Genomic DNA, 27321 nt, shown 5'->3' with positions numbered 1-27321 from the left:
TAATCAAATAGTTGACAAGAAAACTCTCTGTGTGGGTGCGTGTGTGTGTGTGTGTGTGTGTGTGTGTGTGTGTCATAACAGATCAAAATTGCCTCAAATTCACAGTGATCTTCTTGATCTTCTTGCCTCTACCACATAAAGCTTGTAATTAATAAATATACATACATATAATAGACATGATAGTTTTTATTTTGCAAAACAAAAAATAAATAATGAAACAAAAGCTATGATATAACCATATAGAACTGTGTAGTCTACCATATATAGGCATAGTCAAATTATAAAGAGTTATTAACTCCACTCATGAAAAGATAGAATATACCCATATACTCATGTAGAGATATAGACTACTGCCTATATAAAGATATAGTCTACACATATAGAAATATAATATACTAATATGATACTATATTGTACCTGTATAGGGATATAGATTACCCATATGGAGCCCTAGGACTTTAGTTTACCTAACTTTCACAGACATGACAGTATTTTTGTTTGATTCTCTGATATTTTGAATCATATACTAGTGAGTTAAAAGCAAGAATTTCTTTATATTTTATTTAGTGTTAAAATTTTTGTTCTTTCATTTATTAAGTGAGTTATCATTGGCTTTCTGACTTTTGGGGTTTCCAAGCACCTCACTCTATCTGAAAACACATTCTTTCAAAAAAGGTAACAGACCCCTGTGTCTAATTAATTTTATACATCAATGCCTTCACTATAAGTAAGGAAAAGTTAGTTCTGTGTAGGTAAATGTGCCATAAGGAAGGAGAGTTGAGACATCCTACCTGCCAGCATGCAGTAATCACTTGCACAAAATACAGGAACAATTGGCCTGAACAAGGGAGAGCACATCGACCCCAGAAGCTGTCTGGGAGGCCAGTACAAGACTGATCCAGACCCCTGAACATGGATGTCAATATGGAGGCCTCTGCACTCCCGGGAGCCTCTGGTAGTGGATTAGTATTTTTCCCTGGTGCAAGAAGGGACTTTGAGAGCCCATCCCACATGAAGGGATGCACTCTGGCCCTGGACACATGGGGAAGGGCACAGGCCCAGTACAGAAAGATTTGGAGGACACTGCAGAGCCCCTGTTGAGGGCACTACCCTGCCTGGGGAGTGGTGGGTGGATGGGGTGGGGGGTAGGTTGGGAGTCGGGGAGGAGGGATGGGGGTGAGGGGAGGGAGAGGTAGAAGGGACTTACATGTGAAACAAGCTTGTTCCCTAAATTGAACTAATAAATAAATTTAAAAAATATTCTTAAGAATGAATGCATAGATGAATACATTAAAAAAATCATTGTGATGTTACTGAAAACAAAGGGAATCTCTGAAACAACAAAATGTGGAGACCTTAAGATCAGAAGCAGCTCCTGTGGCTTCTCCTTCATACCCCAGCACTGGGACCTTGGTAAGTCACATGATACCCAGAGAGTAAAGAGCAAGTGTGATTCACAGAATACTGCTCTCCCACATGCCTGTTGACTGGGGAGCCCATTAACACGGAAACACTGAACACATGTGTTGAATGAAGTCATGTGGACACACATCTGAAAGAAAACCAAGAGACAGAATCTACATGATGACACAAAAGAGAAAAGCAGAACAAAACTGAGATTCTTTTAGAAAACGCTGACTTCCCTTTGGGCTTGCAAGATGATGTGATGCATACTGGTTCCATTATCTGCACTGGCTTGATATCTTCACCTCTAAACAAGAATGATATTTAATGTAGCAAGTGAAGAAGTGATTTGATGCCTTCAAATCAGGTTCTAAAGATATTTGCTGTCTTTAAATTCTAACACTAAATATTCCTGCAGATTCTACCAGAGCTAATAAATGCAGTCATAAATCAATACTGGACCTAATCTTAATCAGAAAAGCTGAGAATCGATAACAATTATCAATTAGATGAAAAAATGGAAAGGATAAAAAGAGCAGTAAGACATATTTATGTGTGAGCAACTAGTCAAAATGCATCAAACACCTATATAAAATAGTTATATTGAATAAAATTTATTAATAATAAAAGTCAAACTAAATGAACTAAAGTGACACCATGGCATTGACTTATAAAGAAAAAAAGATAGAAGGGGAGTAAGGAAACAAACGATGGCGAGGGGAAGGGGGCAGGTGGGAGTATAGTCAGGTTAGCCTGTCGCTGGAATTAGACCCTTATTTAATTCAGGTGTGACAGTTTAGCTCCCTCAAGGGCCAAGGCTGAAGTTGGCAGACTTCCCACCCTGTGGGGTAGAGGTGGAGAAGAGAATTCAATGTGGTAATTAGATGAAGTGTAAATCCCTAAGATTGCTTTTCAAGTAAAACATATTCAAGCACCAGTAAAAATCACTTTTAATGTAATTTACAGAAATTCAAAGTGACTGATTTTTAAATAATCCTCAAGAAAAATCAAGCTTAGCATAAGCTGTTGTGGATATACGTCTGACAAAACCACCGAAGAAACGCTGATAGGAGCATGCAGAACTCAGCTAGAAAGCACCCAGGTCCCCAACATTCTGATCAGCACTTGAACCATGGGGATTGTTTGTCCCACAGAAATAAGTCACAGAGTGCGCTCTCCCCTAAACCCACTGCACACGACATAGCAGGCCCCGTCTAGGAGAGATTTCATCCATACGTGTGAAACTGATCCTCCCACCCACCCCCAAGCCAAGGTTTTGGATGCCCTAAAAGCCTTCTTGTTTCTCCAGTCCTGCTTTGCAGCAGTCAAGTTCAGCATTCACGAACAGATACTATGGGAAGCAGTGAGCTGGCCAGGTTAGTAACAGACACCAGCGAACAGTCCAGTCTCACAAAGGCCACCTTTATGGTCTGTGTTCTCTGCTAATCAGGCTCCAGAGCTCTGACCTGTGCAGTAATTTTAGTTTTCAAAAAATGTTGAACCTCTCTAGATGGTCTATGTACCAATGAGTGATGAAGCACAAATGAAAAGTAGAAAGTGTCATTGAGCATGCAGCTTACTTATTTTGTGGCCTGCTGCAAATCAGCAGAGGCACCGTGGGCTTTAAAACAAAAGTGCCAGATCATACGTTGTCATAATGTTTTCTGTATGTTCTGAACTGTGAGTTTTAATTCCCTTTCATTGGACTGGTGATTGCAGAGAAGGAAAAAGACTAGAAGGATATTTTCATGGGGAATAGCTTTTTAAAGACTGCAATAAAATCTCAATTAAAGGTGAACAAACATTGACTTCAGTATCTTCAGTGTCCAGACCTTTTCCAAAGGAGCTAGTGCTTAACCTCAATCAACAATGTGGGCAATCATAGCTGTTAAAATTATTTTCTACTAAAATGTAATCCAGGCAACTGTACTGTAAAGCCAAAACCAAGAATAGTCAAATGGTGATGTGTGCACATTTTAAAGAAGGAATGAATTTAACTTTATACATAATCTATATGGTGCTTGCCAAGTGAAGAAGTGAGTTGATATGACTTCCGGTTTTCACCAAGATTCCATCCATAAATGAATCATTATTCATTTACTAGTAGCCCATGAGATAACACCATTCTAGAAACACTCAGGCAACACAAATTAACAACACTGCTCCTAATTATTGGTAATATCTCACAATTAGAAAAGAAAAAAGGTGAAGGTAAAGAGGAAATATATCTTTTGCCAGAAAAGTTTCAAATATTTGCAGTGACTGGCACATTTCTAAATTCTGTACACATCTTTCCTAACATTAAGGGAAACATTTTCCCATTACTTCACTACCACCAATGATCCAGGCACAAGTAAATATGAAGAGAAGGTAATTGCTTCTTTTCCCAGTTACTGGGTCATAGGGAAAAAAATGCTCAGCCCTTTTCCTTTCGACAGATATTTTTAAAATTGACTTTTTAGAAAAAATATGAGAAAAATGATTCTCTGTGCTTAGCTCTTACCTTTCCATTGGTAAAAAGCCCTCTCCATGAGAGTGAAACATCATCGGATTTACTAAGCACATCACAGAGGCCATTGCCTAGAATCTTATGGATGTATGCTGCTTGAATGCGTCAAGGTCTCAGTGAATTTGCCTTTCATCGTCTGAAGTACAGAGATTGCAATACAATAGACGGGGGAAGATGGAAATCTTTACATTGCTTACCTACATTACAACTTCTGTCCTAACCCTATCCCCAACCATTTCTTGGTATTTTGATTTTATTGTCTTAAATATTTACTCTGTCACTTTTTGTTTACTAAGTGTCCACTATATACCACACACTGTGTTTGAGAATGTTAATAAAGACTGTAAGATAGTGTTGTATGCTATTTTGATAGCTGTACTTTGTTTATTATAAATCCATGATCATTTTTCTACTATGGGTTGGACATCACTCCTCCTAATATTTTTTAAATTATTATGTGTCATTTTTAAATGTTTATTTTATTTTTTGAGATTATAATTATATCATTTCTCCCTTTCTTTTCCTCCCCTCAAGATACACACACACACACTCACTTGTTTCCTTTCAAATTTATTGTGGCAATTCTTCATTATTTGTTGTTGCATACTCATACGTATAATACACATAAATAATAGACATAATATATTGCATATAATATATAATAAATATATATACATATATTCTGAAATAATACAACCTGCTCAGTCTGTGTAGTGTTAGTTATATGTACATTTTTCAGGGCTGGTGTTAGATGACCAAAATGTGGTGCTCTTCCCTGGAGAAGACTGTTTTCCGGCTTTCTGCATTCCTTAGTTGACTGTAGTTCTTTGCATAGAGTTGAGATCTGCTGGTCTTTCCCCTGTCCACTTCTGCATATCTACTTTTGTTCTTACTCAGCTCAAGTTTGCTCAGTCATATTGATGAGACTTTATGGGCGTAGCTTCTGAGATACAATATCGGTGCTCTTACAATTTTTCTACCCCATCTTCCTCGCTGTTCTCTGAACCTTAGGTATGGGAGTTGTTTTGTAGAAATATCCATTGGGATTGCACTCCATGTCTTTGCACTTTGAATGGTTGTGGTTTTCTTTAAAATGCTCTGTTTCAAAGATATGTTTCCTTAGTGAGGAGGGAGCATGACACTTATCTGTGGGTATAAGGGACAAATATTTAGAATTTAGTTAGGAATTATCATCATTTAGTAAAGTAATGGTTATAGTTTCTCCTCACCCGTGATTTCACTATCCCTAAGAAGTTGTCTAAGTTTCCAGTACCAGGCATGATTTTCCTCTTGTTGAATGGGTTCTAAGTTCAACTAGGAGCTGTTGGTTACCACTAAGTTTTAGTACTATCACTGGACCCTTTGGGCTAACATGCCATGGTAGTCTTTGTTGTGGTTCATAGGTATCATAGCTTAGTGACACTGTTGGTTGCTTTTATCCCTCGAGAGGTTGCATGCCTCCTAATATCTTTATATACCTATGGATAAATTTCTCAATTTCAGAAGAAATAATTGATGACAAAAACCCAACAAGACAAAATTCATGCAGCTAGTTCTTTAAGAGCCAGCTGAACTTAGAAAAGAAGGGATAAGTTTGCATTCACTTTATCAATTAACCTCTAAAGCTAACAGTTCCATTTTGTCTTGTGTTTCTGGAAGTGTCTGCCCCAAATCCATTGGTGTCTGGTGAGACAATGGCATGACATACAGAGGGAGAGGAGATTGGGTATCTCAGCCAGAACATGTGATAGACAGAAGGGATAGAAGGATGGGCATCCACAGTCCTTTTGAGCTTGTGCTTGCCATTACCTAATGATCTCCAAGTAGGCTCCATATCCTGAGTATTGTACCACCTGCAGTACCATTCTGAAACCAAGCCTATGTAACTTCCCCTGTTCAGCCCACTCTTCCAAGCTATACCAGGCACCTTAGCCAATAAGTATGTAGGACAGACTTGTTGGATGTTGACGAGGAAGTCTGTCTGAGTTCAATGGTTCTTGACAAGTTTATTTCTTCACTACATTCTGGAACTAATTCTGGAACTTAGCTAGGGGTTCTATGCAAAACAATTTTACTTTGCTCAACAGCCCAAAAGAAATATAATCATTGATAAAAGTATTTTTCCTCTGAGTTATCAGCTGAATGTTATTTATTTAAAGTTTTTAACAAATTTTAGCATTCACACAAACACAGTAATTAGTTTTAATTTCCTTTGTTGACCTAAAATAAACACAAGATAAATGAAACCTTGGTATACGGAGAATTTATCCTCCCTAAAAGCTAGCTTAAGACATCTTTGGTAACATGAAAGAGTATTTGACAATTCAGAGTATCTTAAAACCCTGATGGCTCCTTCCTGAAAAGGTTGCTTTATGAATTGAACTTCTTTATTGAATGAATAAATTCACCCTCTCAGATTTCCTGGTGCCTATTTCTGTTCAGGGTTAATCCACCTGCTCATACAAGGAAATTTTGAGATTATGAGTAAAAAGCACTCTGAGGTTTTCTTCACCTGTAGGTAAATTGACATCTGATTAAAAGCATTTGGTGGATTAACAAATGTATTCAGTAATAGACCACTTTTATATACAAATTTGAACTCTGTTCTTTAATGTTTTATCATTCTGTCAAACCCTTTATTTTCCATATTATTTTTCTCTTCCTATGTGCATTGTGATATTTTACTGTTTTATGTAAGTATATTTTAATTAGTCATTTTTTGCTTTATTAAATACCTATGGTAATGTACAATATGTTATTACATCTGTGAGTTGGAAAAACTGAAAACAAGTTATATTTTTGCATATTTGTATTGTAAAAAGTATTAATTTATATAAAGTAAAGAGTATATTCTCATCTAAAAATAGCAAAATACATTTTCAATGATTGTTTAGCTTAGTTTATTTTCTCCGTTTTGTTTTCATCTTATTGCCTTCAGTGTTTATATTTAATTTACTCCAAATTCGCTGTTTACTTCATAATCATTATGATGTTTAGTGCCTCATAAAAATGAAAATAACCTTTCAGTGTATTGTTCAGATATTTCAAAATAGGTTTTGGCAATAAATGCCTTTTGATTTATCTTTTTACAGATTCAATGCATTTATTTATTTTGTGTATAAGAGGAATACACTTGCAGAGATCAGAGAACAACCTGCAGAAGTTGGCTCTTCACTTCCAATGTGGGATTCCAGGGATTGAACAGGGATGGTCAGATTTGGCAACAAGTGTCTCTACCTGCTGACTCATCTGTAGAAGTGTGGCTTCTTATACAGGTCCTCATTTCTATACCATGCATCAAGGAGTCTGTATTTGTGTCATTGTGATACTGTTTTAGTTCTATAGCTCTGTATTACAATTTGAAATATGGGATGGTGATATTTCCAAGCAGTTTTTAACTGTTAATAATTTGTTTTTCTATCTGAGGTCTTTTGTATTTCCATAGGAAACTTAAGAGGATTTATTCCAGTTTCTGTAAAGAATTGTTTTTGGATTTTGATGGTGGTTGTATTGGATCTAGAAATTGCTTTTGGCATAATGCCCATCATAATATTGATCTTACCAATCCTTGGGTGTTGAACATCTTTCCATATTTTGGTTCTTCAATTTCTTATACTAGGGTCTTAAAGTTCTCATTGTAAAGTCTTTCAATGCCTTGCTGATACTTATACCAATAATTTTTGAGGCTATTATAAATAGGATTGTTTTCCTGATTTCTTTCTCTGTATGTTTGATGTTGATGCATAGAATTGCCACTGATACTTTTTATGTTAATTTTGTATTCTACTGAATATGTTTATCAGCTATTGTTGTTTCTGATGGAGTCTCTAGAGAATCCATGTATGTTATATGTACATCTATATAATACATATATTATACATAAGGAGGAATTTTGACTTCATCATTTTTTGTTTGAATCCCCTTTATCTTCTCCACTGGTATCATTGTTCTAGCCAAGACGTCAAGTGCTGTGTGGAATAAACATAGACAGATTGAAAATCCTTGCCTTGTTCATGATTTTAGTGGAAATACTTTGAGTTCTTCTCTGTGTAGCACGACCTTGGTTGTTGGTTTATTGTATATTGCCTTCAGTATGTTGAAATATGTCCCTGCATCACTAGATTAATGAAGGCTTTTATCATGAAGGGATATTGGATTTTGTCATTTGCCTTTTTTGAAATAATAAAATAATTATGGGTTTCTATCTCTGAGTCTATTTATGTAGGGAATCCCATTTTTATTCATATCACTATATCTCTAAAATAAATTTATCTTGATCATGGTGGATAATCTTTTTTGATGTGTTCCTGAATTCAGAGTGCAAGCATTTTATTGACAACTTTTGAGTCTATGTTGATCAGAGACATCGGCATGTTATTTTACTTTGTGTTACATCCTTTTACATCAAGCGGGCTTCATAAAAAGAATTTCAAAGTGTTCCTTCCTTTTATATTATATGGAATAATTTAAGGAGTATTGGTGTTCATTTTCTCTGAAGCTGTATTAAGATCTATGGTGCACTTATCTGATCCTGGAATTTTTATAGCTCTAAGGCTTGTGTTTTATAGAATTTGTTTTTATTTTGTTTTTACTACACTTTAATTGAAATATAACTGTATTGTTTTACCCTTTCCTTTCTTCATTCCAGACTTTCCCACGTACACTGTCTCCAACTTCTCCTATGCCCTCCCCCCACTCTCATGTTGATAGGCTCTTTTTATTTTAATATTGTTGTTACATATATGTGTTTATACTTATATGTAGGTATAGATATACCTACATATACATATACAACAGAATCAGACTCTCTTGCCTTTTAAGTAAGAGTCATAGTTCCCTGAGCTCAGTCAGCCTCCTGGGCCCCTGTCACTCACCTCCTGTTTTCCACCCTGGACCTCAGCTTCTCCAACTTGTATTGTGTTCCCAAGTCTTATCCAAAGTCTACAAAGAACCACAGAGACCTAGGTGGTCATCTCTTCAGAGCTCTTTAAGCCTCCTCCTTCTCAAAGCTAAATAGGGACCGTTGTTTTCTTTCTTGGTACCGACATGGAAAATAAATAGGCAACAATATTAGAATTAAACCTATAAATATCTTAAAGCATTTTAAAGAGCTCTTGGCATTGCTTCTCATTCTCATAAATAAAATCTACTGAGTCCATTTTTTGTTGTAAGAATCAGAATACCTGGAATTCTGCTGCTAAGTAGTCTCTCTAAGAAATAACTGCATAAAAAGCCCTGAACAACAGTGATGTCAACAGGCACACAGACACATGGAAAGGGGGAAATCTCAGAGGTATCACCCCTAGATACACAACTATGGGCAACTAATGACAACTGAAAGAAGGAAAATTATCCTTTCCCAGGCATGAACTCTCTAATTGGTTATCTAATAACAATTGGTCAGTCCAGAAACCAAAGCACACAAATGGCTAAATGGATTCAACAGGTTATATTTATATATTTGTATATTTATATACATAGATATGTAATAATAATATCAAAGAAAAAAGAGATCATCAATTTGACAGTGAGGTGATGGGGATATGGGAGATGCTGGAAGAAGGGGACATGGGAGGAAAGAGAAAAGAGAGATGATGTAATTATATTTTAATTTAAAATGTATAAATAAATAAATAAATAAATAAATAAATGGTTTCTTTGTTTTCTATGCCCTTACAAATGCCCCTTTTTATCTTCTCTCTGTTGTTATCTCTCCTAGAAGTCTGGCTTTCTTTGATCATATCAGAAGGATCCCCTGCCTCCTGGATCTGTTGGATTGAATAAAGTTACACCAGATGTAAAAGATAGCTGAGGATGGAGTTAAAGTGGTTTTGCTCTTGATGCCCTACCTGTCACCACCGTTAAATCAAAGAGCAAAGCTGAACATCAAGTTGAAATGAAATCTGAAGAATAGGCACAACCTGAGAAGCTTTTGGAGATGGGGTGGGTTTTGGTGGAGGATGTGCCTTTAGCTCAGGACAGGGAGAGTAGGAGCCTAGATGCTGTTTAACTGGGTTACTGCCCTTCTTGTGGTTTACACACTTGACATTTTATAAATAAATCTTTTTGGAGTATGCTTCAAATGAGCTTGCTTTGTCTGTATTATCTTTCTTGTTGGAATACTGACAGGATACATGCTTCAAGTCATATTAAATGGTATTAACTGAGTTATTTTGTGGTCTGTCTCTGTAAGGCTTTATTGTTACTTATCAGTGTGAGCTTTCTGGCATTCTGAAACTGATAAATCTTTCAGAGCAGAGGTACCAGCATTGAGTGGATTCAGTGGTTTCAAAATTCCAATAAGTTGTTATTAAAAGATGTTTTTCAAGAAATTTGTCAACTTCCACTATGATTTCTTTAATAGCTAAACAAAATCACCTCTCATTAACAGCAGAGCTGTTGTGATACAGCACAGTACCACTAAGTTAGCTTTATTTTGTGTATTTTAGTTAAGCCTGTTGGTTTTCCTCAACTTTGCTCAACTCTAATAGATACCAAATTGTCCATTTAAGTTACATAAGAAATATTGGTAACAATAGAACATGATTCTAGGCTACATGTTATGTGAATAACTTCACCATTATTCAAAAGTCTTTGGACACAACTGCATTATACCAAGGCTTTCAAAGATACTGATGGAGTTATCTGATGCCACAAACCACAATAATGGCGTTAAATTATAGAAGGTTACTACAACCTTAATGCATTAAGACAGAAAATCTGAACTACCATCTGCCTTCAAAATGGAGAAATTAATGTCAGTCAGACTCTTGGGACATGAGCCTTCTGTCCTCTGATATTGTGCTTGCAATTTACTGGGAGTGTAGCTTGGTAGAAAGGATCAGATTTTAAATAGTGTTTAAAAGAGCCACTGACCACTACTTATTTGGAAACACGTTACTTTTATATATAAATCTCCAGCAGGAAAGCATTGCATTGGTCTCTTTTATGAAATCACAAGATCCTTTTGTTCCTGAGTTTGCACATTTCTTTGCTGACATAGATAGATTTCACTGAGATTATCACATCACCCAATTTCCCAACTGCAGATGATTTATAAAGTACATGAAATTTGGTTTTATTTAAATCTTGGTAAGCATCATAGTTCTGAGCTTATTTTTTTAATTTATGTATGTTTGTTCATGTGTGTAGCATATGCCTGAGGTGTGTGTGTGTGTGTGTGTGTGTGTGTGTGTGTGTGTGTGTGTGTGTGTGTTTGCATGTGTACATGTGTTTATAACTACATATACATATCTGCTCACATACATGTGGAGGTAAAATGTTTATGTGGGGTGACTTCCTCTACCAGTTACATAAATGTTATATTTTAATCAGAAATATTATTCATGTATATTAAATATATGAATAAGATAAATTCACTTCTTCAAAAGTTGGAGCATGGAAGAACTAGAGAGAGGAGGGTGGGTGGGAATGCTGTAAACATACTATTCTTCTATGAAATTCTCAAAGCAAACATTGAAATTCCTGCTTTGCTATTTTCCCAACAATAAAGTTCTAACTTTTTAGCACACTGAATTGAGTTTCGTTTTCCAGAAGTACTTTTTGCTACATGTTATCTGAGCTTTGGTTTGAGTCACTACTTCTAAAATGCATGAAATCCTTTCTTCTCCTCTAGATGATGGCCAACCTTGACCCTTTCTTGGAATGCTACCAGGATTTTGAAGGATGTGATGATGTTTGCAGAATTAGGAAGTGCATCACTTGTAGATGCTCTGAGTTCTTGGATTTCTGGTTGACAAAAAACTTCCATTTTTACTGGCCAGAAAGATAGCTAAGCCTGGGTTTTCTCAGTTTAGAAATGATACATTTCTATTTGAAATAAGGGCTTAATAGTAACAAAACTGACTGGGAAATCATTGCTTTATTCTAAAGCTGATTTCTCATCATCATGGCATCCATCTCTATTGAGTCTTTCTCACTTAGTTAGCAGGCGAAATCTGTCAAAAAAATTGTTGCAAGAGTCTCCTTTTGTTTCTGGGAACTCTCACACTACATAGTTCCAGCAAGTGTTCACAATTTTCATTCAGATATGAAGACAAGCCTCATTTAATCTTCCCACTCATCACCAGCTCTGCATCTATCAACAGCACTCTGACCAGGAGGAACATTTCATTTTAGTTTTTTGCTTACCCCAGAAGATTGTCCACCACAAACAATGCATTAAACCACACAATCAACAGGAATGGAAAGACTACCCAGTGCACTGAGGCTCTACATTATTGAACTGGAGAAGCATAGGTGGAATTTTCGTGTGTTCCAGCAGTCACTTCCTAATTAACTACTCAGAGACTTATTATTAATTATAAATGCTGGACCAATAGTTTAGGCTTGCATACCTAGCTCTCACAACTTAAATTAACCAATTTCTATTAATATATGTGCTTCCCTGAGGCTCATTCATGGCTTTTATCTCCTCTATATGTCCTTCTTCCTTTCCATCTGGCTGAAGACTCCTCTAACTCCACCCTTCTTTTTCCCAGCAATCTCTCTGACCTGAAAATCCTGTTAGGGTGTTGGCCAATCAGCATTTTATTAACAATGATAGCAACACATTTCACAAGGGACTGAAGGATTATCCCATAGCAGAGAAGGATTTTGCAGGGGTACACATTAACCACATGTTACTATATGGAATCAATTACTCTTGTTTACTTTTAATACTGGTCATAAAATTAATTGACTGAAAATTAAAAGAAAATGTCAGTCCAAGTCTATGTATTGGGCTTCAGTATTATTTCTTTAATCCTCACCCTCTGAGAATACTTATCACTGGGACTGGTATTTCAGTGTTTAAACACTGCATTAATGTCAAAATAATTGTATAAGTAATAATTATCAAAGAACTTCAAACTGAAGAACTCTTTTGTCCACTCCTACTTAGCTGAGGACTTGGTTGAGCCACACCAAATTCTCACTTGATATTTTCTTGACATTGTTATTGTTCCATGAACCACTTATTGTATAGTATATTCAACCATATATTTAAGGCTATGAAACCAGTATTAATTTATAATCTATAGACAAAGTGAGCTGCCTTCTAATGAAATAAAAACTTATTCTAGGCACATCAATGGTCTATTCATGACATATATTTACAGGTATATTATCTTTTATTGCTGTGAAGAGAAAAATGACTAAGGCAAATTATTAATAAAGCATTTAATTGGGGGCTGGCTTACGTCTGTTTGAAGAGGGTTAGTCCATCACCATCATGGCAGGGAGGATGGCAGCAGAGAGGCGAGAATACTGCTGCAACTGTAGATTAAAGCTTATATATTAATTCACAAGTGACACTCAGAGCACAGCTGAGCCTGATGTAGGATTTTGAAACCTCAAAACCCACTCCAAGTGACACATCTATTCCAAAAGGCCACACCTCCTAACTCCTCCTAAAGTAGTTTCACCAACTAGAGAACAAACTTTCAAATATATGAGTCCATGGGGACATTGTCATTCAAACCACATTTGCTTTCTTAGTAAGTCATTTCTCAATAATGGTCAAAGAAGATCACTACATTTTACAGATTCAGAAGTTTCTAACACTGTATACAGATAGAAAAAAAAACATTGCATGTGTTTTAATACTGTGTATATTCAGGTAGGATATAATATCATCCTACCATGAAATGATAAGGTACATTTTACTTTTTCCTCAGCACATTTCTTTTTTTAAATTTTTTAAAAATATAAATTAGTAACAAGCTTGCTTCTCATGTCAATCCCAGCTCCCTCTCCCTCCCTCCACTCCTGCTCCCTACCAACCCCCTCACACCCCCAACCCATGCCCCCTGCTCCCCAGGGGGTGAAGCCCTCAATGGGGAATCTCCAAAGACTGTTATATCATCCCAGGCAGGGCTTAGGCCCTCCCCCATGTATCCAGACTAACAGAGAATCCCTCCATGTGGGATGGGCTCCCAAAGCCCATTCATGTGCCAGGGATAAATACTGATCTATTACCCGAGGCCCCATGGATTTCCTAGGCCTTCTCACTAACACCCACATTCAGGGAGTCTGGATCAGTCCCATGCTGGCCCTCAGCCATCAGTCTGGGGTCCCTGAGCTCCCCCTTGTTCAGGTCAGCTGTTTCTGTGGGTTTCACCAGCCCAGTCTTGACCCCTTTGCTCATCACTCCTCCCTCTCTGCAATTGGATTTCAGGAGACAGTTCAGTGTTTAGCTGTGGGTGTCTGCTTCTGCTTCCATCAGCCACTGGATGAAGGCTCTAGGATGGCATATAAGGTAGTCATCAATCTCATTATTGGGGAAGAGCATTTAAGGTAGCCTCTCCACTATTGCTTAGATTGCCAGTTGGTGTCATCCTTGTAGATCTCTGGAAATCTCCCTAGCCTCAGCAAATTTCTAATATGCATCAAAGCACACATCCTGAATCTTAATTAATAACAATTTTGCTTCTCCAAGTCTCAAAAAAATAATTGTAATTTAATGATATAATTTCACCATCAAATCAGCCCTTGAACTTATTGTTTTGCATTATTAATGTAATGTTATCCTCATAGAGGATTTTTGTATTTATGTGCTTTAATAAACATATTATCAAGAATTATGAACAAATATTTAGTAAGAAATCACTAGTCAATTCAGAGGAACAGTCCCTGTCATGAAGAACCCATATGTTCGGCAGAGACATCACCCTTGTTCTGAAATGTTGCTTTCTGATATTGGTCTTTAGAAGCACAGCCACAATAAGTTCCCAGTGTCCATAGCAAGAATATCAATTTCTTACTTAATATTTTAGAATCCAGTATGAAGAAGTTATTTGGTGACTTATTCACTTCTGGTTGTTTGACTCATTCTTGTACTGTTCAGCAGGACTCTTGAATAATTTCAGGCAATTTTTTTGCATTATAAGGCTATTATGTATAATTTGGAAGGCACTGTACTCCATCAGCTTGTATTATCCTTAAGATATTAGCTGTCCTAAGCCAATTTTCTAGAATAATTTTTGGTCACAGTAAGAAAACTCACAGCTTTAGCTAACTTCAAACTTCTGACTATCAAATTCTATGCCTGTGGGATAATATTAGACCTTATTTTCTCTTGGTGTTTGGATATTAGGTTTTTTTTTTAATTTTCAGCAGACAAGAAGAACTGATGCAATAAACAAATGTTTTATGGTTGCAAGAATATTCATTGTCCTCAACACAATCCACTTTCTGTCTCAGTGCAATCTATCAATAACTTTTAATAACTTCTCTTGTGTTGCCTTGCATTTTATATTTATTTTTTACAGAATGCCTACATCTGAATATTTTAATTACAGAAATGTGATTATAGGAGATAATCACATGGAAAGTGAAATTTGAAAATAATCAAGGGTGAAGGAGGGACATGTAACACATGGTTGTATTATAATGCTTAAAGGGATCATTTTGTATTTACCTAAAGTAACATGCAGTGTGTGTGTGTGTGTGTGTGTGTGTGTGTGTGTGTGTGTATGTGTGTCTGTTTTTCAGTCTATCTGTCTTAAATGAAGTTATGCTATTTGGTATGATAGAACTCCACAAAAAGAACCATAAAGTAACAAAAACCCCAGTACGAGACACAAGAAACCTACTTTCAAGTGGTTGTACAAAGCAGTTGAAATGACTCCAAAAACAATATAAATCATTGCAGTTACTTTTGGATGCCTTTCATAAGCTGAAGTTAAGATCCTATTATTGAAGACACAGCACTATTAGTATATAGTACTCTGATTATTTGAATGGGGTCTAACCTAAAATACACATTCCTGTGTCTATCTTCCATAGTATGATAAATCACTATGCAAGTTTCCAAGTGAGGGAAACAATTAATAGTCCTACCCAGATGCAATATCTGTGAACCAAAACAATGACCAACATGTCAAAGATATCTGTAAAGATGAAATATTGGCATTAATATTGTTGTCATAACCAGCTGCTGTCTAAATGGTCTTAAAGGCCACTTAACACAAGGAAAACATGCCTGGTAATAGTAAACTAGCCAAGTTCCCTGGGTGAAAGAAGTCATGGATGTTAGAAGAAAACAAATAACCACCATGTTGCTAAGCCAGTCTATTTCTTTAACTACATTGTAAATCTTCTCTTTATACCAACAGATCAGTGTATCTTAATCATATACCAAAGAAGCTTTTCTATACCAAATGGAGACCATTACAGAAATCCACAACTGGACACAATGCAAAGATAAATGTATTGTGAAAAGCTAAGCCCTAACTAGCAGCACAACTGCTATACCAACACGTCAGAGGGTATCATAGAGTGTGGGTGGAAAGATTATAAGAGTCAGAATTCCAGGAAGTCTGCTGTGTAACTGCATCTCTTAGAAATAGCTTAATAAAAACACACTTGAATGAAGACAGTATCAACAGACATTCTAACATGGAGGAGGGGGAAATCTCATAGGTTCCTACCCCTAGAAAACATACTGTGGGAAACTAGTAACTGCAGAAGGAGATGAAGAATTAGCTTCTTTCTTAGGGTCCTCCTTGTTTCTTAGCTTCTTTGGCAGTGTGGATTGTAGGCTGGCAATCCTTTTCTCTATGTCTAAAATCCACATATGAGTGAGTACATATCATGTTTGTCTTTCTGTGATTGGGTTACCTCACTCAGAATGGTTTCTTCTAGTTCCATCAATTTTCCTGCAAATTTCAAGATTCAATTTTTTTTCCACCTAGTAGTACTCCATTGTGTAAATGTACCATATTTTCTATATCCATTCTTCAGTTGAGGGGCATCTAGGCTGCTTCCAGTTTCTGGCTATTACAAATAGTGCTACTATGAACATTGTTGAACAGATGTCTTTGTTGTATGAATGTGATTCTTTTGGGTACATGCCTAGGACTGGAATTGCTGGATCTTGTGGTAGACTAATTCCCATTTTCTTGAGGAGTCACCATATTGATTTCCAAATTGGCTGTACAAGTTGGCACTCCCACCAGCAGTGGAGAAGTGTTCCCCTTTCTCCACATCCTCTCCAGCATAAACTAGCATTGGTGTTTTTGATTTTGGTCATTCTGACAGGAGTAAGATGGTATCTCAGAGTTGTTTTGATTTGCATTTCCTTGATGGCTAAGGATGTTGAACAATTTCTTATGTGTCTTTCAGCCATTTTAGATTCTTCTATTGAGAATTGTCTATTTAGTTCTGTACCCCACTTTTTAATTGGATTGTTTGGTGTTTTGGAGTCTAGCTTCTTGAGTTCTTTGTATATTTTGGAGATCAGCCCTCTGTCAGATGTGGGGTTGGTGAATATATTTGGTCCCCTGTAGAAGGGGAAAGGGTCAAGATCTCCTGAGCAAATTGGGAGCTTGGGAAGAAGGGGGAGGGAGCTAGGAGAATGAGAAAGGGAGAAGAGGAGGGATGCAGAGGACATGAGGGAGCAGAAAGTTGGAGTCAGAGGAAGAATAGATGATAATAAGAATGGAGATACCATAATAGAGGGAGACATTTTTGTTTTACAGAGAAATCAGGCAATAGGGAAATGTCTGGAGATCTACATAGTTGACACCAGCTAACAATCTAAGCAAAAGAGGAGAGGCTACCTTAAATGCTCTCCCCTGATAATGAGATAGATGACTAACTTATATGCCATCCTATAGCCTTCATCCAGCAGCTGGTGGAAGTAGAAGCAGACACCCGCAACAAATCACAGAACTGAACTGGAACCCAGATGCAGAGAAGGATGAGTGAAGAGCAAAGGGGTCCAGACCAGGCTGGTGAAACCCACAGAAACAACTGACCTGAACATCTGGGAACTCTTGCTCCCCAGACTGATAGCTGGAATACCAGCATGGGACTGATCCAGACCCCAGGAACATGGGTTTCTGTGAGGAAACCTCGGAAATCTACGGGTTCTCCTGTAGAAGTTCAGTACTTATCCCTAGCATAGGTGTGGACTTGGGGAGCCCATTCCATATAGAGGAAGACACACTGCGGGTGGGCCTAGGCCCTATCCCAAAGGATACAATAGACTCTAATGACACCCTATGGAAGGCCTCACCATACAGAGGGAGCAGAAAGGATATGTGATAGATAGGGTTTTAGTAGGGGGGGTGGTATTGAAGGATGGGAGGGAGAAGGGAACTGGGATTGTCATGTAAAACAATCCTGTTTCTTATTCAAATAAAAAAAAGTTGAAAAAAATTTTAAAATAGAATTAGCTTTTCTTAGGGATGTGTTCCCTGATTGGTTACCCCACACAAAGTAAACAGCCCTGAAATCATAATATACAAACAACAAAAATTAACTCAGTGGTCATATTTAAATGTAAATATATACACATATTTTTCTGTTGCTGTGATAATCCATGATGATCACAGTAACTAATAGAAATGATTACACTGAATACAAGCAAAAGCATTTCCCTTTCCCTTACATTATTAAACACTTTACATATTACAGATAAAAAACAAATTATCCTCAAGAACCCACACACAGTTAAACATTTATCTTTTAGACTTCTCATAGAGCAGGAACCATTCAGCCATATATGTTTTCATAGGTAGTACCTTTTATAATTGCCAGAAGAAAAGGTTACACTAGTTTCACTTTTCATAGTTTAGAGTCATGTCCAATTATCTTAACTAACAATCTAATTCTTTGTTTTCTAGTTACATGAAATCAAATGTTTAAAGCTTTGTTTTAGCTATAATGCACACTGAAACCTGTGAACACATTTCCCAATATCAAAAAGAACTTGAGCTAACTCTTGGGACTGAATTTTTTCCTTAATCATTAACCTAAACCAGTCTATACTGCTCCTCAAGAGAAAATCATAAGTCCTAGCTACCTTGCACTTTCTTGCTCCCGTATTCCCTTTGTAGCCCTTGCTTGATCATGGTTGGGGAGCAACACCATATCATATGTTTATCTATATTAACTTTCCCACTAAACTAGCCTCTGTCATAATCTCTTACTACATTTATTAAAATACCCTTAATCATCAAAATACTATTTAAACTAACACTACTATTGTATAAAATCATTACTTCAGTTAAACAGTACAGCTTAAGAGGAAATCATCTTCATAATAATCCACAAATAGAAATACCCAGCAGAATGTAATATTTCCATTAGATAACCACACTAAATTAAAGGCAGTGGGGAACCTCCTCAACCACCCATTCACACCATGCCAGATACCAGAGAAAATGGCAGAGGGAAACATGTAAAGACATAGCTCCACAGAGACTCTGGAGCCTTACCTAGCGAAGATTCACCCATCAGTGTCTTTCTTTCTGTTGGGCCAAACTCCTGAAGCTCAGGTGCCGCCTGCTGCTTCTTTGACCGACTGGCAGGGCACCAAATAACATATAAGGCAAAAGGGGTAATTCTCATTAAAACCTCCACAATATACATTTATGTAACAAAGAAAAAGGAGCTATCAATTTGAAAACGGGGAGGGGGGAACCACAGGAGGGGATGGAGTAAGAGTACATGAATGGTGCTGGAGGAAGTAAAAAAAATAGGGAAAGTGATGGAATTATACTTCAATCTAAAATAATTGAAATCAAATATTGCCCTGATTTCATGAAAGTTATAAAAGTACAGTTTTCTCTGGTGTTTTATTTGAGCTTTGTAATCTAAGCTATAAGGTAAAACTAGGCTCTCTGCTATCACTCAGGGCAGCAATGTTTAGATCCACATTCAATTAGACTAATTTGTGGAAATATTGATGCATAGATTTTTTTCCTTTCTCCAAACAAGTCATTGAAAATCTCTTCGAATTTGAAGGTAGAATATCAGTGACGATCTGAAATAAATAAAATGCTATCCATTGAAACTATGGTATGATCTGAATTATGAAATCAATAGCCCTCAAACTTCACTGTGTGCTTGTACCACATGGGAAATCTATGAAGCTCCTCACACCTTCCTTGTGCTATGGTTTACTCACTCAGCAAGGAGTAGGATGTGGTTGAAGGTGTGTTAACCTACCCTAGATGTAGTAAGATGAGCTGGACTCCAGATATTCCTGTGTTAAAATGCACATCTGTATTAGCACAGGCTGTAATTTATAGCCATAAAATATTTAAAATGTAAGGTCCTTTCACAATGATGTATTCCATATAATCCAGAGTCAAGTAGTGATCCAGGTAGCTTACATAAAATATCTTCCCTTCAGAAATCTATTTGGTGCACACGTATGAGGCTGTTTTTCAGAAGTACTTTTTTTAGAACATTTGTAATATAAATTATAAAGATGATAGGAGTTATTGGGAGACATCAATGCTGAAAACAGACATACTAATTTTTATTTGCCAGTTCATCTGGATTATTATTTTCACTTGCTCGATTTGAAATTTCAAGGGTAGATTCAGGTTTACTAATGCCAGTGGGTGTTCCGTCTCACAAATATTTTGGCTTATTTCTTTAACAACTCCACTATCGTTGAGTAATGAAAAAAACAGATTTAACCTTAGTATGTAGGCAGTATAAGGCCTTCATGTGTAATTTTAGAATTATTTGGAAGACTATTTGTACTTTCAGAGGTTTTATTTACTTACTTGTGATTTGTTTAATGAAATCTATTCTCAATGGAATGATCTGGGTAGAATACAGCACTATGGATGAAATAGGTATGTATGTTTCACATTAAAGCTAACTGTCCAGTGGTTATGCAAGATGAATAAAATTGATAAGGTTTCAATCATTAGAAAAAGATCTGGTTGTATTATTGTGCATAGTTGGACAGTGGGAAAGTTTGTTTCAATGCCACTTCGTGATGGGCACACCTTATATAGAGTTCGTAGCAAAAAAAAATGAATAAATAATGTGGGGATAACAACACCACAGACAACACCTAGGAGAGCAATGATCTTAAATAGCATTAATACTATAAAATTAATAATTCCTCCTGAGACTTGTTAGGAATCAAATACTATTTCTAATATTTTAAGAGAGTTAATGGTTCCTTTTCAGCATGACCTCTAATTTGGTTGAGTCATACAATTACAAACACAGGAAGAAGGCAGCTATGATGAGAGCTTGGTGTCCTGCCACTTACCACTTCATTTACTCATTCAAAATGGCTGGCTGCTGGAGCCTGAAGAAAAGTTTGCCAAGAGTTGAGAACATTGAAGTTAAAGTGTCATTTGTAAATAGAACCTGGAAATAAGCACGATACTTTACAAACAACTCTGTTATTTCTAGCACAATCTGAAACAAAGTTGATAGGTAGAGCCATCATACCGATTAAGGTGAAGAGAAAAAGTTAATCTTCCTGAACCTTAATTTGGAGCACGAATGTGAGACCATCCCCTGTAGCTTTGTGGAGGCCAGTCATAATAGAGATAGAACACTAGAAGGAAATTAGGGCCCTACCTGAGAACAGTCTACATGTTTTGTATTTGATAGTTGAATGACCTCACACAATTTCCCAATCTCATCATTATTTATTCTTTGGAAACATTCTCATCCCAATTTCCACAGTCACTCTGTCTAACCCTAGCAAAGAGACACTGCCACCTGGAATGCTGTATGGAGAGGGCACACACAGTAAGTTTAGCTGAGAGAGAAATCATGTTCTATGGATGCTAGTCACATTTATTTTCACTTCTATGCAGTATTCTGTGGTAAAAGACAAAACTGAATACTTCCCCTGTCTTTGACATCCTTTACTTAATTTTGAATTTGTCATTTTTTACAATAGTGTAAGCGTGATAGACAGTCATACCTTGAAGTTTGAATTTTTAAGTTCTTCCTGAATAGTGATGTACTGCATAGTGCTACCTCGTGATACTGGACAGAAGCAAGTGATTCACAGCTCCCAGCCAGCTATTCGATCACAAAGGTGAATAGCCATTTCTTAATAGTGTTATTATGTCCTAACCTTTAGTGTTAAGTAAATTAGGTATAATTTAAGATTAGGTGTGATTTAAGAGCCAGCAAAAGCCTTAGGGACAACCCCTGCTCCCAGTGTTAGGAGTCACACCAATAGGCACAAGTGTCACATATATGTAGTGGTCTTAGGCCAGTCCCATACAGGTGTTCTGGTTCAGACTCTGTGAGTTCCCATGAGCCTGGGTTGGTTGTTTCTGGGAGTTTCCTTGTGATGTCCTAAAAGCTCAAAATCTTACATTTTAAAAAACTAACAAAAAGTGACGGGTGTCATGAATTTATAATATCATTTATAATATCATTACCATAAAATATACAAAACATTGTTTTACAGACTTAAAATTAAGCAAATGCACATTTCCAGAGTACATTCAGAACCATTCACAGTTTAAACCAAAACAAATATAAATGCAATGGACTGATTATAACTCCATAAAACTAAGTGCACAAACATCATACTCATCATGATCACACACCCTCTTCCTTTCCCTGCTGTGGTGAGCCCACCTCTGAGAGATTCCTTTCCAGTGCATATGATGCTTATCAGCTTCCAGTGGTAAATGTAACTCTAGCAAATTGCAGACAATAAAAGTGATCTTTGGTGATTTTCATGTATTTCCCACCATATACAATAAAAATGACAGGGCTAAATATGTGTAAATCAATTTTATATTACTTTGAACATATTTAGTCATCCATAAACTTAAGGAAATAAGTTTCTGGCAATTGATGATCTATACACAAGTTTTGTACTGCCCAGGGTTCAAAACCCTAACCATTGAATTATTCAGCATCAGTCTTACATTTAAATAGTCAAAAATCTTCTAGGAAAGGTTGTCAATTAACAATATTTAAAGACAAAATATAAACATCTAGACAAAGACTTCACTTATGTATATGCTTATCAGAAGAGCTTTATGAATTTCTCAATTTCTGTAAGTGAAATTATCTTTATTTCTTCCACTGAATTTTAAGGTACTCAGATACATTGAATTTCTAATGTCTTTATATTTTACCTGTATCCTTCCTCCGCACACTAATTAAATTCTATGTCTATTGTAATATCTTTCTATTATAGCTGAGATAAGATACATCATATTGTGACCTCCTCAATGAGGGCATTGGAAGATTAAAAAATATTCAAATGTTCAAAAAGCCTATACCTCCCCTTATTATAGCCTTCAATGACTGCTTTTTGTCACATTTTCATCATTCATAGACTTATGTGTTTTCAAAATGTCTTTAACATGGAAGACTGTTGAATTCAATTTCATACACACACACACACACACACACACCTTTCAAGTATAAAAAATAATTTTATGTGAATATGGACATATAAATTTTATATAAATATGTATAAAATGAAACCTGAGAAATACCAAGAAAGAAACAATATGTTGGTCAGACTCTAATCCTCACCCTCATTGTTCACAGGCACCTTTGCATTTAATTAACACATATTCTCTATATTTGGTCTAATTATAGCAAAATTAATGGTCTCTTTTTTGTAGCTCACACAATAATCATATTTAAAAACATCAAAATGGATGAGAGTATTTTAATAGTAGCAAATACACATGTAGCAATGAGAAAATATGATTAATTGCTTAATTGTGAAACATTGGGAAGCAAAGGTACAAAGCACAGTCAGAAACTGTAATGGTAACATGTCCCAGAAGTTTAATTAACCATTTACATAATTTTTATTGCAGCACAAATAGTAAAATCATGTTTTTCATGGTGACATTGAGACCTGACAATGTTCAGAGTGTTCCTTTCCACAACCCATTGATGGAAGACAGAATCTAATGCGTTTTAAAATATTTCTGTCCAAACAGGAAAAGGAGAAAATGTCTGTAGTATAACACTCAGAACAGTAAGTGATTTTTATGACAATATCTAAATGATCCTTCTTAAGTAGTTTTATCTTCTTTTTAATATGTGTTTAATAATCTAGTGTGTTTCCTCTAAATCCAAGGATATCAGTGGGGTGGGGGAAGCATTCAAATATAAAGGATGATTTCTATTGCCTGATTAACACCATTTTGAGAGTGCAAACAGCTCAAGTGTCAGTACAACAACAAACCTGTTGAATGATAATTTTGAAAAGTAAAAGTTTGTGAGTTCTAGCCTCATCCACGAAAACAACTGTATTTACTGACTACATCATAGTTTAGAATATTCTCTCAATGCTAATTAACTTTTCCTATTGTTAGAGGTGCATAATTATGAATCACTGAAGCTTACTCACATGGTGGCTGAGTACAGAAAGTCCTCCAGAACTTTGCTTGAGCTAGAACACTGGCAAAGACATCTTTAACCACTGTAAAAGGAGATGAAAGTTAGAAAAGAATAAAACCAGGCAAACAGACACAGATTCTCTTTTGCAGTGATTAAATGCTCTGCACTCAGCCCAGACGTTTTAGTTATCCAATGATACAGTATTCTCTACACAGATTCTCCAAAGGCCAGAAACTGAGACGTGTGCCAACAGCCCAGAGCTTGGAGAAGCAAATAAAACATCAGAAAAGTAATGATGCTTGAAATGTATTTTGACTTCATTTACTGCTATCTCTATAAAATATAATGGTGTTTTCCCTGTGTGGAACGTTGTCTTAGTGGAACTGCAGAAGATCAAAAATGTTTTCACCTGCTGATCTCTGTAGTAAATAGGAGCAAATTAAGGCTAAACTGATGTTTTCGTGGGTGCTGTACAACAGCACAATTGGTACAAATACTCCTTCACTTTGAAGAAACATTACCAAAAAAAATGTCAGATCTGACGGTTGAAATCAGTCCCCTTAGATTGAAAGCTATCAAGGCATAGCAGGGTTCTTTCTTTTAAAGTGTTCTTTCTTTCTCTGTTCTATGCCTTCCGGAATGGTTTATAATATTAAGAGAAGCTCAGAAAGTCGTTTATGTAGCTGGGTTTGTTTGATTGCACAATAATTCCCTGATTTGATGGCTGACTTTGGTTTATTATATAAATACTATTAAAGGGTGATGAGTAGACATTACATGAGATCAATTTTTTGACACTGTCTGAAATTGAAACGAAAAAGTAAATTTTCTGCTTTCAATTTTTTAAGAACACGGCAATTGTTTCACCCACTAACACCAAAAATGGATAAAGAAAAAAGATAAAAGTTGTGTTCTCAATTTGCAGTTAAATTCCACATCAGAACCATACAGCTAAGTATCAGTCATCTTGCACATATTATCAAGTGATTTCATTGCACATGTAGGATTGTGGATTGACTGACAGGACAGAACCTGTTCAGGGTTAGTTCTGACCAGTATACAGAGGTAAGTGTGTGTGTGTGTGTGTGTGTGTGTGTGTGTGTGTGTGTGTGTGTGTGTGTGTGTGTGTGGATCACATTCCTTCACATTTGTTCTTCTCTCTATTGGAAATGTACCTTATCAGAGCAGATTAAATTATCAGCTAAGGTAAAATATATTAACCCAGACTTGAGTTGGATTCCTTCTCAGTATTTTACCTTTACACGTTTGAGTTGAGTTCTAAGCATTCATTACTATTTATAAATTATCACCTGTTAGTCTGTTACAAAAATGTTTTCAATGAAGCATTTTACAATATTCCTTTAATGTGACCCTCAATTGATACAAGCTCTGGGAAGTTCCATATTATGAAACAGGTAAAACAAAGAACCACAAAAACAATTATCAAAATGTATCTTGGAATTATTTCAGTTTTATTACATAACAGTTACAGTTTTACTCTACAAAAAAGTTTACCCTGGGTATTCAGTGAACTTGCCAATTTTCACAGCCAATATTGCTGATTACTTACAGTACAAAATTTCAGATGTATGAAAAACAACATGAAAATTATGTTTGCATTTATAATATTTATCTTAGTACAATATTAGACAAAGATAGAGCACATAGGAAAACAACCTCTTCAACATCTTCAAACTGTTCAAGGCAGCCATGATTTGACATTAATTCTTCTAATAATGTTGACATTTTATTGACTGAATCTATTTGAATCTCAGAAATAAGGTAAAATACTCTCCTCATTTTTATAAATTAACATTTCAGAATTTCCCACAAGGAATGAAATCACAGTTCTTCCTAATACCTTTTGGTTATTTTTCTTCAGGCAAACAAACCAAATTTATGTGCAGTATTTAAATCAAGATCTGAAAACTTATTATACTCCCTGTTCTCACAGAGAAGAAAAATTCTCATTCTACACATGAAATTATTACCTATTTTGGAGGCCTTATAGTCTTAAAACCAATCGCTGAATAAAGATGTAAGATACAACAATGAACACACTAAAATTTGTCACTTTTGTATGCACAAGCAATGAACTGTCTGTAAAGGAAATGAGTGAATGATTAAATGCTCAATACCTAAAACAGAAAGGAACTACTAATAGATAATTGCAACACATTGATGAAACAAATTAAAGACAGAAGATACATGAAAAGACAGCTGATGGTTTTGGATCATAAAAAATTAAGACCATGAAACATCCACACTATTCAAAGTGATTTACATACTCACTGCAATTCCTACCAACAGTTCCAATGACTTTCTTCATCCTTTTTTTTAAAAAAAAACCTTAAAAATTTAGAAAGAACTGTAAAGAACTCTGGGCACTAAAAGCAATTTTGAGTTAAAAAGAAGAAAGTTGGCAGCATCACATTTCCTAATTTCATGTTATATGACAGGGCTATTGTAAGGAAAGCAGTAAGCAGATGAAGTGAAAAAACGGAGACTAGTAGATGGAAAAGAGAGACTGAAGGAAATCTGCATCACAGCCATTCCTTGACAAGTTTACAAAAAATGCTCATAGAGAACAGGACAGAGTCTTCCAGACATGCTGTTTAGAAAGCTGGTTATTTAGACACAGAGGAATAAAATAGGACACTCTTTCACTTCTATAGACCAAAAGTGGAGTCAATTTGGAGCACAAAGTCTAAAACAATAAACTTTACTAAAAGAAGCCCTAAGTACAAGCTTCTTCTTGAAGTTTGTCTATGTAATGACTTTGAGCAGAAGTAGGAATGGGGGTTGGGGAGTGTGAATACCAGAATCACAGACAACAAAAACAAAAACATGTTTCACTATATTAGACTGCAATGCTTCTACATGTCAGAGGAAATGACAGAATGGAAAAAGCAATATTTAGCATGGGAAAAGAGTTTAATATTTAATTCAACATCAAATATCTAGAATTTTGGGGATATATCCAAGAAAAAATCCAAAAAAACCCTAAAGAATGAAATAACAAAATGTATTAAAAAGAATCAAATTGAAACAAGGGCAAAGGACATAAATAGAATTTCTCAAAAAGGCATAAAAGTGTGGCCTAGTGTTATAGCTCAGCAGGTAAAAGTGGTTGTCACCAAGTCTGAGACAGGAGTTTTATACACTCCTTCCATATAATGGAAGGAGTGAACCAGTTCCTGTGAGTAGTCTTCAAACCTCCATGAGAACTCTGTGCTACCCATACTTACACACACATCACCCCTCTACAAAATAAATTCACAAAAAATCTAAATAGGCAAAATTGT

General features: G+C 36.0%; 1 non-coding gene across 6 annotated transcripts in view; it reads right to left on the bottom strand.

The window, feature by feature from the left end:
- Nucleotides 1–4467: 4467 nt before the first annotated feature.
- Nucleotides 4468–27321, bottom strand: part of LOC103161076 — a 389511-nt gene continuing 366657 nt past the window's right edge. For 2 of the 6 annotated variants that reach the window (XR_004769670.1, XR_004769706.1), the window contains 6 exons: nt 24027–24098; nt 20940–21040; nt 19138–19223; nt 13114–13189; nt 8788–8947; nt 4468–5059 (listed from right to left, as the gene is read on the bottom strand). This is a non-coding gene — a transcript (uncharacterized LOC103161076). The remainder of the gene's footprint in view (nt 5060–8787; nt 8948–13113; nt 13190–19137; nt 19224–20939; nt 21041–24026; nt 24099–27321) is intronic. The other 4 variants (XR_004769678.1, XR_004769682.1, XR_004769676.1 and 1 more) reach the window with 4 other exon arrangements.

Source organism: Cricetulus griseus, chromosome 4 (genome assembly GCF_003668045.3).
Source record: "Cricetulus griseus strain 17A/GY chromosome 4, alternate assembly CriGri-PICRH-1.0, whole genome shotgun sequence".
NCBI classification, from domain to species: Eukaryota; Metazoa; Chordata; class Mammalia; order Rodentia; family Cricetidae; genus Cricetulus; species Cricetulus griseus.
The sequence above is the reverse complement of the archived record's forward strand: the minus strand, read 5'-3'. Positions and strand labels throughout refer to the sequence as shown.